This window comes from Anser anser (genome assembly GCF_964211835.1).
Source record: "Anser anser genome assembly, chromosome: 8".
Classification (NCBI taxonomy): domain Eukaryota; kingdom Metazoa; phylum Chordata; class Aves; order Anseriformes; family Anatidae; genus Anser; species Anser anser.
The window spans coordinates 1,001,322-1,015,630 of record NC_139728.1 but is presented as its reverse complement, the minus strand read 5'-3'; the positions used below and the strand labels follow the sequence as shown (position 1 = coordinate 1,015,630).

The 14,309-nt window shown below is 39.4% G+C and overlaps 1 protein-coding gene across 2 annotated transcripts in view; it reads left to right on the top strand.

Annotated features, from left to right (window-relative positions):
* The first annotated feature begins 2,236 nt into the window (after window positions 1-2,236).
* The window catches only part of BCAR3 (BCAR3 adaptor protein, NSP family member), a 97,331-nt gene continuing 85,258 nt past the window's right edge, over window positions 2,237-14,309 (top strand). The window contains exon 1 of one of the 2 annotated variants that reach the window (XM_083847460.1): window positions 2,237-3,201. The gene's annotated coding sequence lies outside the window, so the exon portion shown is untranslated. Of the gene's footprint in view, window positions 3,202-3,333; window positions 12,592-14,309 lie in introns of those variants that run through there. The other variant, XM_083847459.1, reaches the window with a different exon arrangement.

Here is a 14,309-nt window from a genome sequence, read left to right as displayed (position 1 = left end):
AGAATCATGGTATTTATTGATCACCAACTGAAATATGAAAGAAAATTTCGCATGACCCTTTGGATTTTTTATATTCTCTTGAAGTTAACCATAAATATTCATTACCAAGCACAGACAGGGACATAGATTCCTTAAAAAGTGCTGGTTGCCTGGAGATAAATGGTGCACAAAGTAAAGTGAATTTTCTGGGAAGTATGAAACGTAGACGTAGAATCACTAGCCCCCAAGTCCCTGCTACCATGCAGATGTTATTCTCATACAGTTGTATGTAAGCTAAAATCTTGAACCTGTAAATGATAAAAAGCCAGTAAAAGCAACTATGGTGTCTTGTTCTCTGGATGAGAATTGGAAGCACAGAAAATGAATAGTGAACACTGAGGAAAGAAAACAAGCCACCAGAGTAATCGTTATTCTGTTGCATCTTGGGACATTCTAGCTGAACTCCACAAAAGCGATGTGCTACCCTGAGGGGCCCTAAGAGAGAAGAGCAAGTTCTGGTTTTAGGCAGCAAGCAACAGCGCCATGCCGGTTGTTCAGGCTGCTCAATAGCTTGTTGCAAATCTTAAAACAAGCTAATTTATATACAACATTGCTAGTGTGGGATTTGTTTTATGTTCTTTATCTTTGCCCTTCTTTCAGATGTTCTAATGTCTTCTGTTTTGCCACATGCTGTGTCCAGCAAGTGCTTGTGTTCTACTGTGGGAGCGAGACGGGGACACATTAGACAGTGTGAGCAGGGCTGCAGGGCAGGACCTGCACCTCACATTTGACAGCGTGCCGGTCAACTACTGCCTCACCTTATGCTTCATTCAGCCTTTTCCAGTGAAGGCACCGGTTGGCATATTGTTTTGCAATGACCTATTTTCATAAAAGCATAGGAACATAATACTTTGGAGTACTCATTAATTTCAATTTAATCAATTGAATTTGATTAAAAGTGACAAATTTTAAGTTGCTGGGGAGAGCAGGTGAAAACAAAATGCACCACATGACTCCATAAACTTACCAGATGATCGGATTTCTCTGGAAATACTCAAATTTGTCCAAAAAAAAATTGTTAAAACACCAGCATAATTTGAGAAACTATTTGCCTATAAATTGCAAGTATTTTCTTGTAATTGTGCTGTCAGAAATGCTTGTGTTACATTAATTCTGCCTGTGATGATATAAACAATTACTGACAAATTTCCCTGAGATTAAAGAGCAACAGAAACCTAGCTAAGGGTGGCTGGGTGGTCCTGGGGCAGTACCACCAGTAGTTATGGTTAATTTAGGTGCAGAAGTAAAATACTTCTCGTTTTCCTTTGCTTATGCTTCCATTTCCGTACCTTGGGCACTTTTAATCTCTCTGCAATCAACAGTCCCTTTAAAATTGAAGCTGCCTAATGATCTGTCCAGTTTATATTGTTTGCTATAATTCTTGATTCTTTTCCTTCTGATTCTCTTAATGCGTTCTGAAAGACTATGCGTGTATTGTCTTCGCAACGTTTTCTTCAAGCCCCTCTTCACACACACGTTTTGTGGAGTTGTCCCCCTGTACTTCCCCGCTGGGGCTTGTGCCTGCGCGCTGGGAGAGCCGTCCCTGCTGCTGCTGCCTGTGTGCTTGCGCCAGGGAATTCACCGCTTCGCCATCAGGCATGTCTCTCTCTTAATTAACTTACGCACTTCTCAGGTATGGTTGTGTAAATGTTGCTTGCAACATGCAAATACGTACATGTGAAAGCCTTGGCCTTCTATTTTTTTCACTGGGGTCTAGGCAAACTCTGTGGCACTATCCTGAAATACAAAACTTAGGGGAGTAGTAGTTGGAAATGAATGCATTGCTGGAAGTGATGGGATGTGGAAGATTTTATCTGTCGCTTGACTTAGTTGCTTTTATGGGATTCATGTAAGAGAGGTTAGTGTTGGCTATTTAACGTTGAATTCTGGGAAAACTGGATGTTTTTGTAAAGGGCTGTACATATTTTATAGCTAGATAGCATTCCTGAATGGGCTTCTCTGCTGTCAAACAGTCATAGTTGATGTTACTAACAGCGTGGTTCATTTTCAGTTATGGGGATTTACCTTGTTTTTAAATAAACATTATTATGATTTGAAAGAGAGGCTGTAGTCACCTGTGCAGGATTTAAAAGCAATTTTTTTATTTTAAGAAATTAAATACAATTCATGAATTACATCGTGAATTTATTAAGTTGTGAATAAATCATGAATTTATTTCAGTCATGAATAGCATCAAGGTTTGCTTATTGCTGCTGCTTTTTAATTATTATTATTATTTTACCACCCAAATTTTTAATTTGTTTTGATAGGTCTTATTAAAGTGGCTCTTTGTCTTCTTTTTATTGGTATGCGTAGGTTAGGAAGAAAAGATGGTATTAATTCAAGCATTAAATGCTTGTTTCATCTGCTGCATTTTGTGGGCGTTTTGTTGCTTGAAAATGATTTTGACTAGATCTGTGTCAGGCCATCACTGAAGGAGAGAAGTAGCCTTATTTCCAGCTAAGACCGTTTTCCAGAGACGGTTCTAGAAACCTAACAGCATGACTCAGTTGGTCAGATACAAGTGCCAAGGTCGTTGCTATTGCCGGACTTTGCTCAGGACCTTTCTTTCCACACATTTTTTAAAAAACCGCTCCTTGCGTGAGGCACGGGCGGGCGGCCACAGGCGGCCGTTGTTTCGCCTCGTGCGCGGCCGTTGGCGCCCCGCGCGCCTCAGGGCTCGGTCACTGCCTGACGGAGGAGGGGACTCGAGCGTCCCGTCGTGGGGGCGTCCGTGTTCGGCTCGGCGCGGCCCCGCTGCCGCTCTCTCATAGCCGCGGTTCGAGTCCAGGCGACGGCCTGGCGGCCGCCCGCGACGCGGGCCGTGGTCGTTGTCGCTGCCCGCCGCCCCCGCTCGGTCAGGCGGCCCCGCAGGGACTCGCTGACGGGTAGCCGGCCGCCGGGAAGCGCCAGGTTGGTCGGCTCGGTTGCAGCGGCCGTGAGGGAAGGGACAGAAGGCAGGGGCGGAAAGGTCGCAGCCACACGGAAAGAGGAAGGGGAATAAAGAATAAAAGAGCACATGCGACTCCGCCGGGACTCGAACCCGGAACCTTTGAATCCCTTCACCCTCTAGAAGTCCAATGCGCTATCCATTGCGCCACGGAGCCACCTGTTGGAGTCTCCGCACGCCGCCCATAGAGTCTGCGCGGCCCTGCTCTGACTGTAAGTGGCCTTGGTGCCGGGTGCCTTCCTTTTCACTCGTTAATAATGCGCTTTGTATCATTTCTCCATTTTTTTTAAACTAGTATCGATAGGCTTAGCCTTATTAGCTGCTGTGTAAACAAGTCCCGAGGCAGCCTGCGCGCACGGCCGGGAGGGGGGAGGGGGGGTGGCTACAGCTTGCTGTGAGGTGCTCGGCAGCCTACCTCTTCTGAGAAATGGATTGTTGCTTTTTTTTTTTTTTTCATCAGTACTGTACATAAAATATTTATTGTCATCACACTTGGGCGGTTTCAATATTAACCCTTGTATTAGAGGAAACATAAGGGAATCCTGTTCCACAGGTTCCTTATGTTGTGGAACTGTTTCTCCAAACATCCTCGAATAAAGTTGTGTAAATAAATCTTGTTAGGACTGGGTCTTGGTACACACATGAACATGAAACATTGACGAATTAGGTTAGGTCTGATTCTGCGTCAACAAATACAAGCATTTCTCATATTCTAATTATTTGATGTGCTTTTAACATCACTCCACTTCTGGACTAAAAGTGAAAATTCAATTTCAGATCCAAAAAAATCAGATCCAAAAAAATCCTTTCCATATCAAGGATATGTAAGCTACACTGGGTCAGTTCCAAACCTTATATTCGTTTAAATACACTTCACACAGGAAGTTATTTTAACGTGGGTGATTTCCAACATTGTAGGTTTTTAGAAACAATCTCAACACATTTTCTTAAAACAATAGTATTTGAATTAAAGTATTTGGGAAAAACATGGGTATGTTTACTGTGCACCCTATACACTGCAGCATTTTGTAGCTCTCCAGTGCCACATGAGACAAAAAAAAACAAACAACTGTGTGGGAATCTGAAAGGTAACAAGTGAAAATATGTCCCTGAAGTCTCTGCTAGACACGATGTCATGAGGTGACAGAGAAATACGGTGAGATGTGGGAAATGCCTGGAAATCAGTGACTGAGAATATTTTACTGAGAATATTTTGGAGTCTTTGAAAAACCTTGTAAATGGGAAGAACAAAAAACAAAAAATATAAATAAATTAGGGAAATAATATTCCATTATGTGGCAGTATTTTCAATGAGAATGAAAACATCACAGTATACCTGGATCATTGTTTCAAATACTGTGAGTGTCTGTCACTAAATCCATTAAGGGAAGCAATGACTGAACTATATTTGGTCTAAATTCACAGTAAAATACCCAGTATTTCTGTAAAACAAGATTTTTCCTTAAAAGCTGTAGTTACGATCAGGAGCATGTTTGCTGCTGCAGCGCTCAGAGTGGGACACAGGGCTCCTGGGCTCCTGGGTGGCTCAGGAGAGCAAGCTGCGGCTGGAGCAGGCAGGGCTGGCAGCACGTCTGCTCTTCCTGGGTTGCACAGGATATACAGGTTTTGTGAGAGTCTTGTATTTCATGTAATAATCGATATCAGTACCTACAGGAGTGGAGAAAAACACAAAAATAAATGCATCTAAGAATCAAAGTTGTGCAAGAGTCACAGTAGGTCTCATTGGATTTATGAGCTCTGGGTCTGTGTGGTCTTGCCACAACTGTGCCATTCTGGACCAAATTCCTTTGTGCTTCTTGTAAAGAAATGTTTATTTGTGTCCTCAGATTAACAACTCAGGCTCTGTGCTTCATAAAGGAAACAGAACTTTTGTTTTTAAAAACTGAATTAGTCATCAAAATAATGAGCTTAAATTTATATTTGTTCAGCTCAAATAAATCACTTGTATGTAGCTAAAAATTGCCATGAACATCCTGTAGTATAGGAGTATCCGGGCACATTTATTGTAGGGCAACAGAGTGTCAGCACCTCACCAGTGTGATTTGATACCATGGTAGTAGCTTTGGACAGCAGAGCACTAATAATTGCAGGTAGTGAAGAGCAGGAGTTAGCTTTGAGAAAACTAGTCCTGAAGCTGTATGAGCAAAGAATTCTGAGGCTTGTATGAGTGTTATCTCCTCTCGTAATTTCATTTTGGTTAGTTGGTTTACACAGGCAGGTAACAGGCTGGCTGGTGTTCTTGCAGGGCTGACTGGGGATGTGTTCAGAAATTGTCCAGAGATATTTAAAATTGTTCAAGTCAGTTTCCGTATTTTTTTCCCCTCCACTGTGAACGTAGTCCCAGTGCAAAGTCCGCCTTTCGTTTTTGACAGTAGATGGAGCTGCTGCATGAGAAACAGAACAGCTCACAGTTCATGAACTGAGGAAACGTGGTACGTTAAGCAACAACAGATCAACCTTTGATGGCGTCTGGACCTGGCTGTGCCCTTTGGACTAGCTTTTCTAGGGCCAGCTGAAGTTCAGTTCTCTTACAAGCTGTCTTTTTAGCTCCTCTTCACATTTATGCTCTGTTTCAGGGAGTTGAAGTTCAATTGTGCGGGCACTTAGACAATTTCATTGAACTAAGCTAGGTGCTATTCTGCTAATTTTAAATGAGGAGAAACTGAGATAGCAATACCTTGACACAAGACAGCAAGTGGATCAAAGGCAGGCCGAAAATATCACCACCCTGTGGTATTTTCCCACTGATAGTAAAAACCTAGAAATTAGTCATAAGATTGGAGTGGTCTTTGAGACTTTGTGCAGTTTGGGTTTCAGCATTGTTTTCCAGCGGGGGGTTGCTTTGCAGAATAACTTCATGCTTGCTTTATGGACCTTTTCTGCTTTTATTTTTTTGGTCCTTGTTTGCGTAGCTTAACACAGTGAAAAATAGCTACAAGCATTTTTTCAGTGTTTATTTATAGTTCTACTGCATTTCACTCATCTTGTATTCCAGTGCATTTCAGGAACGTAACTTTTTTGTGCTTTTCTGTTGCAAAAGGAGAGCCTGTCCACTTTATTTTAAAAATGTGGAGCTATTTTGCTCTTTATTAACATCTCAGTTTTGATAATAAGCTGAAGTTTGTCACTTCTCAAACTTTCTCACGTAGCTCTTTTCAGTTTCCTTTTTGTATGTTCCTCAAGTTGTGTACTGTGCAAGGTACTTACCTCTGATGTGTTTCAAATTAGTGTTCTTAACTGTACCAACCACCCTTGATCTTTGGCCTTTGTTTGTGCTGCAGCTGTCTATTTTCGTATGGCTTAGTTCCATTTCTTGCTGTTTGTGGTTTTTTGTTTGTTTGTTTGTTTGTTTTTGTTTTTAGTAGCAAAATCCTAGATTTCAGCATATCTTTTATGTAAGCATTTGCTCTTCAGCTTAAGCTTATTTCTCTGGTATCGTGAAATTTTATCTAGTCTCTCTTTTGCTATTTGTTGTTTTCAGAGCAAAGAAAGAGATGAGCAACAGCCATTTTTGCCTCAACTTGATCCTCAGATTTACTTTAAGTTGTGAAACAGTCCTGAAGACTACAAGCTAAAGTTAATAATTATAAAAAACAAAGTTGAAGGTGCAAAATTTTTGTTCTCGCCTTACATTTTGAAAACCTGATGTAATATCTGGGCTTTTTTTTAAATTATTATTATTAACATCAAGCCAACAAATATTTACACAATTGAGTTGTTCCTTTAAAGCTTTTCACAGATGTCACTGTAATTCAGCTCCTCCTATGCAAAAAAAAAAAAAAAAAAAAACGTATCTGCAGTCTAGTGATTTAATCTTGAACTTCTGGATTCTTGTTCCAGCCTTGCAACTACCATGCCATGTTACAGTCTGCTCCATTTTCCCTTCTGTAAAATATAGGTGCTAGATGTTTTTTTATTCCTGCATGTTGTTGTGCAGTTAGCCATCTGCAAGGTAACTTTAAAATTCTGAGATGAAATCTCCTCTGGAAATGCCTTATTACATACCTGATTTTGTTTGTCAGTTTCCATATATCAAACCTAAGTGGCTAAAGTTATATATTAGAATTTATCCAGGCAGTTGGGCTGCTTTTCACCAAGCTTCCCTTCTCCTTTGTACAGCTTTGCTAAATGCTACTGGATGATGAAGTTCTCCTGTTCCCTGTTTATTTGGTTGTTTCCTCAGCTCAGTTACTGGTTCTTCATTTTGTAAGAATGAAGCAGTTGTATTGTCCTAATAAACTTGAGACACTGATAAAGATTATTCTCTCTTTGCCAGAGTTTACGTGCAAAACAAATAGGAGAAAACCTACAGAAAGTATACAGATTTGGTCTCAAGACTTCAGAAAAAATCAAGAGGGGTAGGACATACTTCTCTAGTGTGAACTTCTTTATATATAGGACTTTGAGATATTTAATATATAAATTTTGCTCAGCAAGGATGCTGATTAAGAACAAGAATTTAAATACACAGTTAAAAGATAATAATTTTGAAACCATCTAAAACAATCTTTACCTTCCCCCACACCATTTAAATGCAGTATTTGTTTTCTCTCCTCACTCACGTGCTCTGTGAATAATGTGTACATATGAAACAAGCGCAGTGTTTGAGCAGTGGTACAGTGCAGACATCTGGTTGAGTGCAGGTAACAGGAATGTTTTCTAAGTAAAACACTGGCTTAACTTCTGCTTTCATTTGCACTGTTCTGAATCTGACCTAACTAAACCAAGTCAGTGAAGTTATTTCAAGGCTATGTTGATGTTAGTAAGAGGAAAAATTGGCCTCTAATGCCTTTTAGTTTTTTTGTTTTGTTTTGTTTGTTTCTTACCAGCTGAGCTGGCACAGTGTTCACTTTTACATAGAAAACAGGTGATTTTTGCCAACCTTTTCTTTGGAGATGTCCCTGGTTAATAAACCCTGGCTTTAAGTGTTGTCATTACTGTTCTTTCTGGAGAGAAGTGCTTTTAATCTCTACTGACTGAATAGAGGCAGGAAGAGAAAATGCTGCAGACTCACGTCTCCTTGATAAGAACTTGATCTTGGAATAAATTGTGGGTCTCGTTGTGCTTTTTAGATTTCACACTGTGCAGACTATTTTTCTTGACAGCTAAAAACAATAGTTGGCTCATGGTGTCCTGCCAACAGTTAGGTCATCACTGAGCAGAAAGTGTGTCCCTAAGGTTGCGTGTAGTCAGTGCCACTTCTGGCAAGGAATTGCCAGGTATCTTCTGAAAGGATGAAAAGTTTTATTCTTAATGAAATTTTGCTTCGTGATTATGAGCAACTGACTCAGCATAATATGTGAATACTGACTCTGATGTAATTGCAGCAACAATGTTATTTAAAATCATGTTCTTTTGTCAGTCTTTTAATTACAAATATTACACAGTCTGGGAATCTAGCCCAGAACTATATATATACTTTCCTCCCTCCCTCCCTCCCTTTCTCCTTCAACAAGTTTTTACTAGATCCATTTCAAATGTATGTTGATTTGACTGTACTGGAATTTTTCAGAAAATTATCCCTCTGGACTTTTAGAACCAGAAGATGTGAATTGTGTTTTCAAGGTTTATTCATAAATATCTGTGTCTCTTTGAATTTTAACTTAATGGAACTGTATCACAATTTATGAATTTGACTTTTGTAACTGAAGTCACTGCGTGCAATATGAGGTAAAGGAATGGCACAGGATGGGGTGCCAGCAACTCTCAAATTCTAACTGTGTGTTTGTCTTTTACTTACGGCATGGCTTGGCAAGCCATCCACATTTACTTGCAGGTATAGTGAGGATCATAACCAACTCAGTCTTCCGCAGAAGCTTTGGCTCCATGGTACATCTGTGGAATTGCCTAGCACTCCAGTCAGTGCCTGCAGCCTTCCGACTCTGCACTGACTTTCTTTGTCTTGCTCACTCTTTCACTCCCACTTGGCAAGCTGTGAGGGAAGCATGCTGGCAGTAACGACTGAGCATCCGGTCCTGTGCAGGCAGAGTGGTGCAGAGAAGATGCTCAGCAGCTCGTGGTGCATGCACATGCTCAGGCTCACCCTCCAACAAGAATAACAGCAGGGAAGTTAACAAAGCATGAGTTCTGTAAGAGTTACCTGCAGATACTGCAGGTATTTTGGATGAAAAGATATGGCAAGCAGGAAATCACTGCTGTTTTAGGGCTCTTCACTTCTGAGGGTGAAGTTCATAGGGGCCCGGGTGTCTCTTCAGTCTTTCCAGAGGAGGCTGGGATAGGAGGGAATACATCCCATGGGAAGGGTTCCCATAATCTAAAGAGAAGTGATGGCTTGGGCTCAGTGAAGAGGTGCCCTTATGATGGGGGAGGATCTCACTCATCCTCTGTGAAAGCAGCACACCTGGGGGCCCATCTTAAGTGCCTGGATATAAATGCTTGCAGGATGGGAAGCATACAGAGGGAACTGGAAGTTTGTACGCAGTTGGAAAACTGTAATGTTATTGGGTTTATGCACATTAGAAATAGTACAGCAGTTACCTGAAATGTATATTTCCATTGTGAGTATTGTGGTAATTTCTAGCCTTCTAATATTCTATTTATTATCAAGTGGTTTTGTAAAAACCAGATAGATAGCAAAATTCCAGTTGTAGGTAGATTGACTTGAGAAATGGCTGAGTGACTCGCTTAAAGACATCTGCCAGTCACTAGCAGGGCCAGGAGCTAGACACAGCTCTGCCTTACCAGTCTGGAGTTCTGCTCTGTCCTTCTTTTGCTTACATTCCATCTTGGAATTGTATAATGAAGGTGATTATATAACATAACTTGACTAATATTTCTAGAACTGTAGAATTGCCCAATCTATTGTTGTTTACAATAGATGATGATCATCAGTTGAGCCACACTTATAATCTTGTACTGGCCCACTTGAAATCTGGCTAACTTTTATTATAGTTCCAAGACAATTTATTTAGCCATGTATTGTAGATAATAGATGTATCTAAGGAAAGTGGAAACAGCAAAGATCCCCATACACCAATTAAGTTAAAATATCTTCTCAAGAACCTCCATTGGAATGATGTTATACATAGGAAGTAGCATTGTATACTGGTCAAAAATATTACAACTTGATCAGTGCTTCAACACTGACAGTTTAAAAAAGTTTTCTATCTGTAAACACAGTAAATTTATTCTGGAAGTTATTTAGATATTGTATAAGTGAATGCCATGTTGCAATTTTGCAGCAAGTTTATAAGCAGACCACCAACCTTGTGTTCTGCACTTCTATCAGAATTTTTTTCTCTGCTTTAACAGCTATAGCAGAAGAATGTTGAACTAACAAGTTGTCTGTAGCTAAGCATTGCTTAATTGTTGTTCCATATTCTTCATTCCAATTTTTATCTCATAAAGCCAGTCACTGAAGTTAATACAACTTATTACTCTGCAGAAGTTACAGTATGAAGACACAAAAAGCTGCACATCAAAGGCTATTCTGTGCAGATAGTGCAGACACAAAGGCTGCTTTGTGACGAATGTGCGGAGTTAGCTCTGCCACTCTAAATCAGTACTGAATTTTCATCGGTTCTAGTGTTGCAGTAAAATAATGTCCTTTTGTTCTTTTGGGGACTTCAATTTTATTTCCAAAATACTGGCAGGCAGTAAGCATTGACTTAACAACCTGAAAAAAAAATCCACTTTAAGAACTGAAATTCCAGTTTAGTCTCTCATTAACTCAAATCTCCTTATTTTGTAGAAGTGATATATACTTACATATGGTCATCTTGATTTGTTTGAATTAGTAGTATGTACCAGTCATTACAGCAGCAAATCAAAACAAGCAGCTTCCAGGGTCTTTGATATCTGGAAATTGTAGCAATCACTACTAACGAGATCTATTCTTTTTTGCAATCTTTTTCCCTCCATGGAAATAATGCAAATATAATTATTGCAATACATGGTTGTAAGTACTATTGTAGATATTTCAGTTTGCAACCACTGAGGTGTGGAATCCAGAGAACCAGACCAAAAAAGCCTGAAATACCAGCACAGCCCCTACCCAAAATTGCAGGGGGGCAGTTACACCTGGATAGAGGCTCAGTGGTGCTTCTTTCAGATTCATATTTATGTGGACTTTGTTTAATTATTAATGTAATTGCTACAAAATTGTCATTTGCTTTTGTAGGTCTTGTGGTGACAAAGCTAGTTTGGCAGGGAAATGGGCACTTTTTGTATTTAGTATTAAATGCCATGCAATTGTTATTGTATGGAGGCCTTAGTTTTTTTGACTGACAGTTTAGCATCTTATTTTTCAGCAACAGTTACCTACTAGAGATGGTGTTATGATATAGGTTACTAGTCAAAATGAGAAAACAGTTGAACAGCATTTGGTGAAAGTGTGAGAAGTGATATCTCTAGGCAGGCTGGGGAAATTATAGTCACGCTAAGTTAAAATAAAATAGGACTACTGTGGCAGGAGGAATTTGGAATTAATTTAATTAATTAGTTAATTTGGAATTCCTGGAAGACAGAAGAATAGAGTGGCAGAACCTGGTGGACAAAAGAAAGGACAAAGGAGAAACATGAAGATGGGGGCTATGGAGAAAGAGAATAATGTTGATGGTGCTAGTAAAAATTTGGTAGGGGGTTGGCTTTGGTTTGACAGTTTTTTTTCTGGGTCTCCGCTCCTGCAGTACAGAATGGAGCTGGGGTGACTGTCCTGCTAATCCGCAGAAGATCATGGTGAAATCAGCCCCCCACAGCCTCTGCACAGTCACTTCAAGTCAGAAATCCACATCTGCAATTTCTGTGCTGGCAGAGCTCATGTAACACATGTTGGGCATGGGAAATTACACCTGCAAGATGCACATGGCTCAACTTTAATTTACTTATATAAATGATAGTCATTGCTCTTCAACTCATGGATTTTAACATTCCTGACATCATACCTCTCTTTCGTGAGGTTTTACCTCAAAGCAATCTAGTGACCTGTTGTTTGGCATCAGGTGGTACTGGTTCGTTATTGTCCGAGAAATGAATGCACTCAGACTCTGTAAAGTACTGCTTAAAATACCATGCTAATACGGTAGATTTGGAAAAAAAAAAAAAAAAAAAAAGAAAAGGAAAAAAAAGGATTGTATATGTAATTTCATGTCCTTCCCAATACTGGGAACCCTGAGTTGTGTGGTATCAAACAGGTTTCAGGTCTCAAATCAGGGTGCACTACGGTGGGCGTATCCTGCCCATGGAAAGTTCACCTGATGTTTTGGTCTTTTGAACTCTGACGGGATTTTCTCAAACAGTTGTAGTTCTCATTTCTATTGTCAAACAGAAAGGAGGTTCACATGAGAACTGGTTGTTGCACTTTTAAATAAAGCCAAGGACACGCAGGTGGTGCAGGTGCCAGCACTGAGTGGGAGCCGCCTAGAGGCTCCTGTGTTGCAGGGAGCTGGCAAGTTTAGGCTGCAGCCACTGGACGTGCACAGCACAGGGCTGACAGCAAAGCTGTGCGCACAGCGCAGTGCAGCACTTGCCTCATCCTGTTCTGCAGATCCTCAGTACAAGGGCCTTCTGGTTAGGATAAGTACCTGTGGCTGAAGGAAAAATAACCTGGATTGCAAAATAATGTAAGTATACATCTAATTTTTGAGAGCATCAGGGATTTCAAGGTAGACATGCAGCATAGGTAAGTGGGGAATGATCCTAACTGATCCTAACCTTGTAAGTGGCTACCGTAATCAAATAGTAATAATAAAATATGATAAACTATAATGTGATACCTGGAGTAGATAAGTGTACCTCTCCCTAATAATCTTTTGATCTCTGGTACTGCTTGAATGTGTTTTGAGCTTGTGCATTGTTTTACTTTGATGTAAATGTATCATATTTTTTTTTAGTTTTTGAATTTTTTCTCCCAGTGTATAAGCAAATTTATTTTTGCAAAAATATATTTTTTGAAATAGCCTGTAAAAGTGACAGCTGAAAAATAGGAACTTCTTTGTTTCTTAATGAATCATTGGCAAGTAGTTGTCACACTTTTCATCTAGTAGAAAAGTAACAAAAAAAGAAAGTCAAGAAGTTCACGAAGTACAGTATACAGCTTCTTCCTCATTTAGGAAACAAACACATACAAAACCGCCAATAACATAAAAACAAACTTACAGCTCAATTATCATCATTATGATTCATCAGCTGCTGTCTCCTAGGGAGGTCTGACTGCTGATTGGGCACAGGGCTTCTCAAGTTGTGTCTTTTACCAGAAAGCTTTTACATTTTAAGCCTACGTAATAGACCATGATAACCTCCTTATATGGTATAAACTGTTATTTATATTTTATTAATCATTACCATTTTATTGTTATGAATAGTGCTCACAGGTTAATAACAGACAATTAGAAGTGCTAGCAGATGTTTCCTATTCAACTTCTTGTAGAATTAAAATTTAGAAAGATCTTAATCTTAGGTCTAAGTCGTAGGAGTTACTCCTCACTATGTGAGCAATGCTTTTTAAAACTCTGAATGAAAATAAATGTTGTTATGTAATAATAAAAGGTTTTCTAAAATCCATGAAGAATAAGATTAAAATCCTCTTTGCAATAATGTAATATATTGAGAGAGAAAGGTTTGTAGGGAGATTGTATATGATCTGCATTTATTGTAAAAAATAATTGTGTTAACAACTTGCAAGTTAAGTAATGCAGGGAATCTTTCTTGTATTGTATAATGTTTAGGGCATTGTTTTGTTTTTTAGATGTTTGAATTTGTTTTACATTTTTGTCAATTTATCTATCTAAATTACTTGGAAGATAAAATTAATCTTATTTTAACACGTCTTTGCAGCTGGATTGGGAAAAAATAAGGGAGAAGCTTGAGGAAAAATACGGGAATAGAATATGTTAGTGCATTGTCTGTTTTTCCCACTGACAGCGGTATTGCTTAGAGCTCGTTTCACATGACTGTACTTGTTTCTGCTCTTGGAAAAATGTTGCAGTCATGGCACAAGCATGAATTTCTGTGTAAGGGATGATGAAGGGAGCCATGCTAAATAGTTTTTCATTTTAATGTTACATCAAAAATGATCTACTTTTTTTTTACCAAATACGTAACTGAAAGCAAAAGCCTTTTAATGGTAAACAACTCATTTTAAGCAAAGAGACAGATACTAAGAAGTAGCTCTTTCACCAAACTATCAAAAATACAGTGATGGTATAATAGCAAGAAACCTTTGTTTGAATAAATTACATGGTGGGGTTCTAGTGTTTCTGTATTTCTTGGATTTGGAGCACCAGTTGGTGCTTTAGAATAGAATCCAGTTCTTTATGTACATCAGGAGTGGCTTCACATT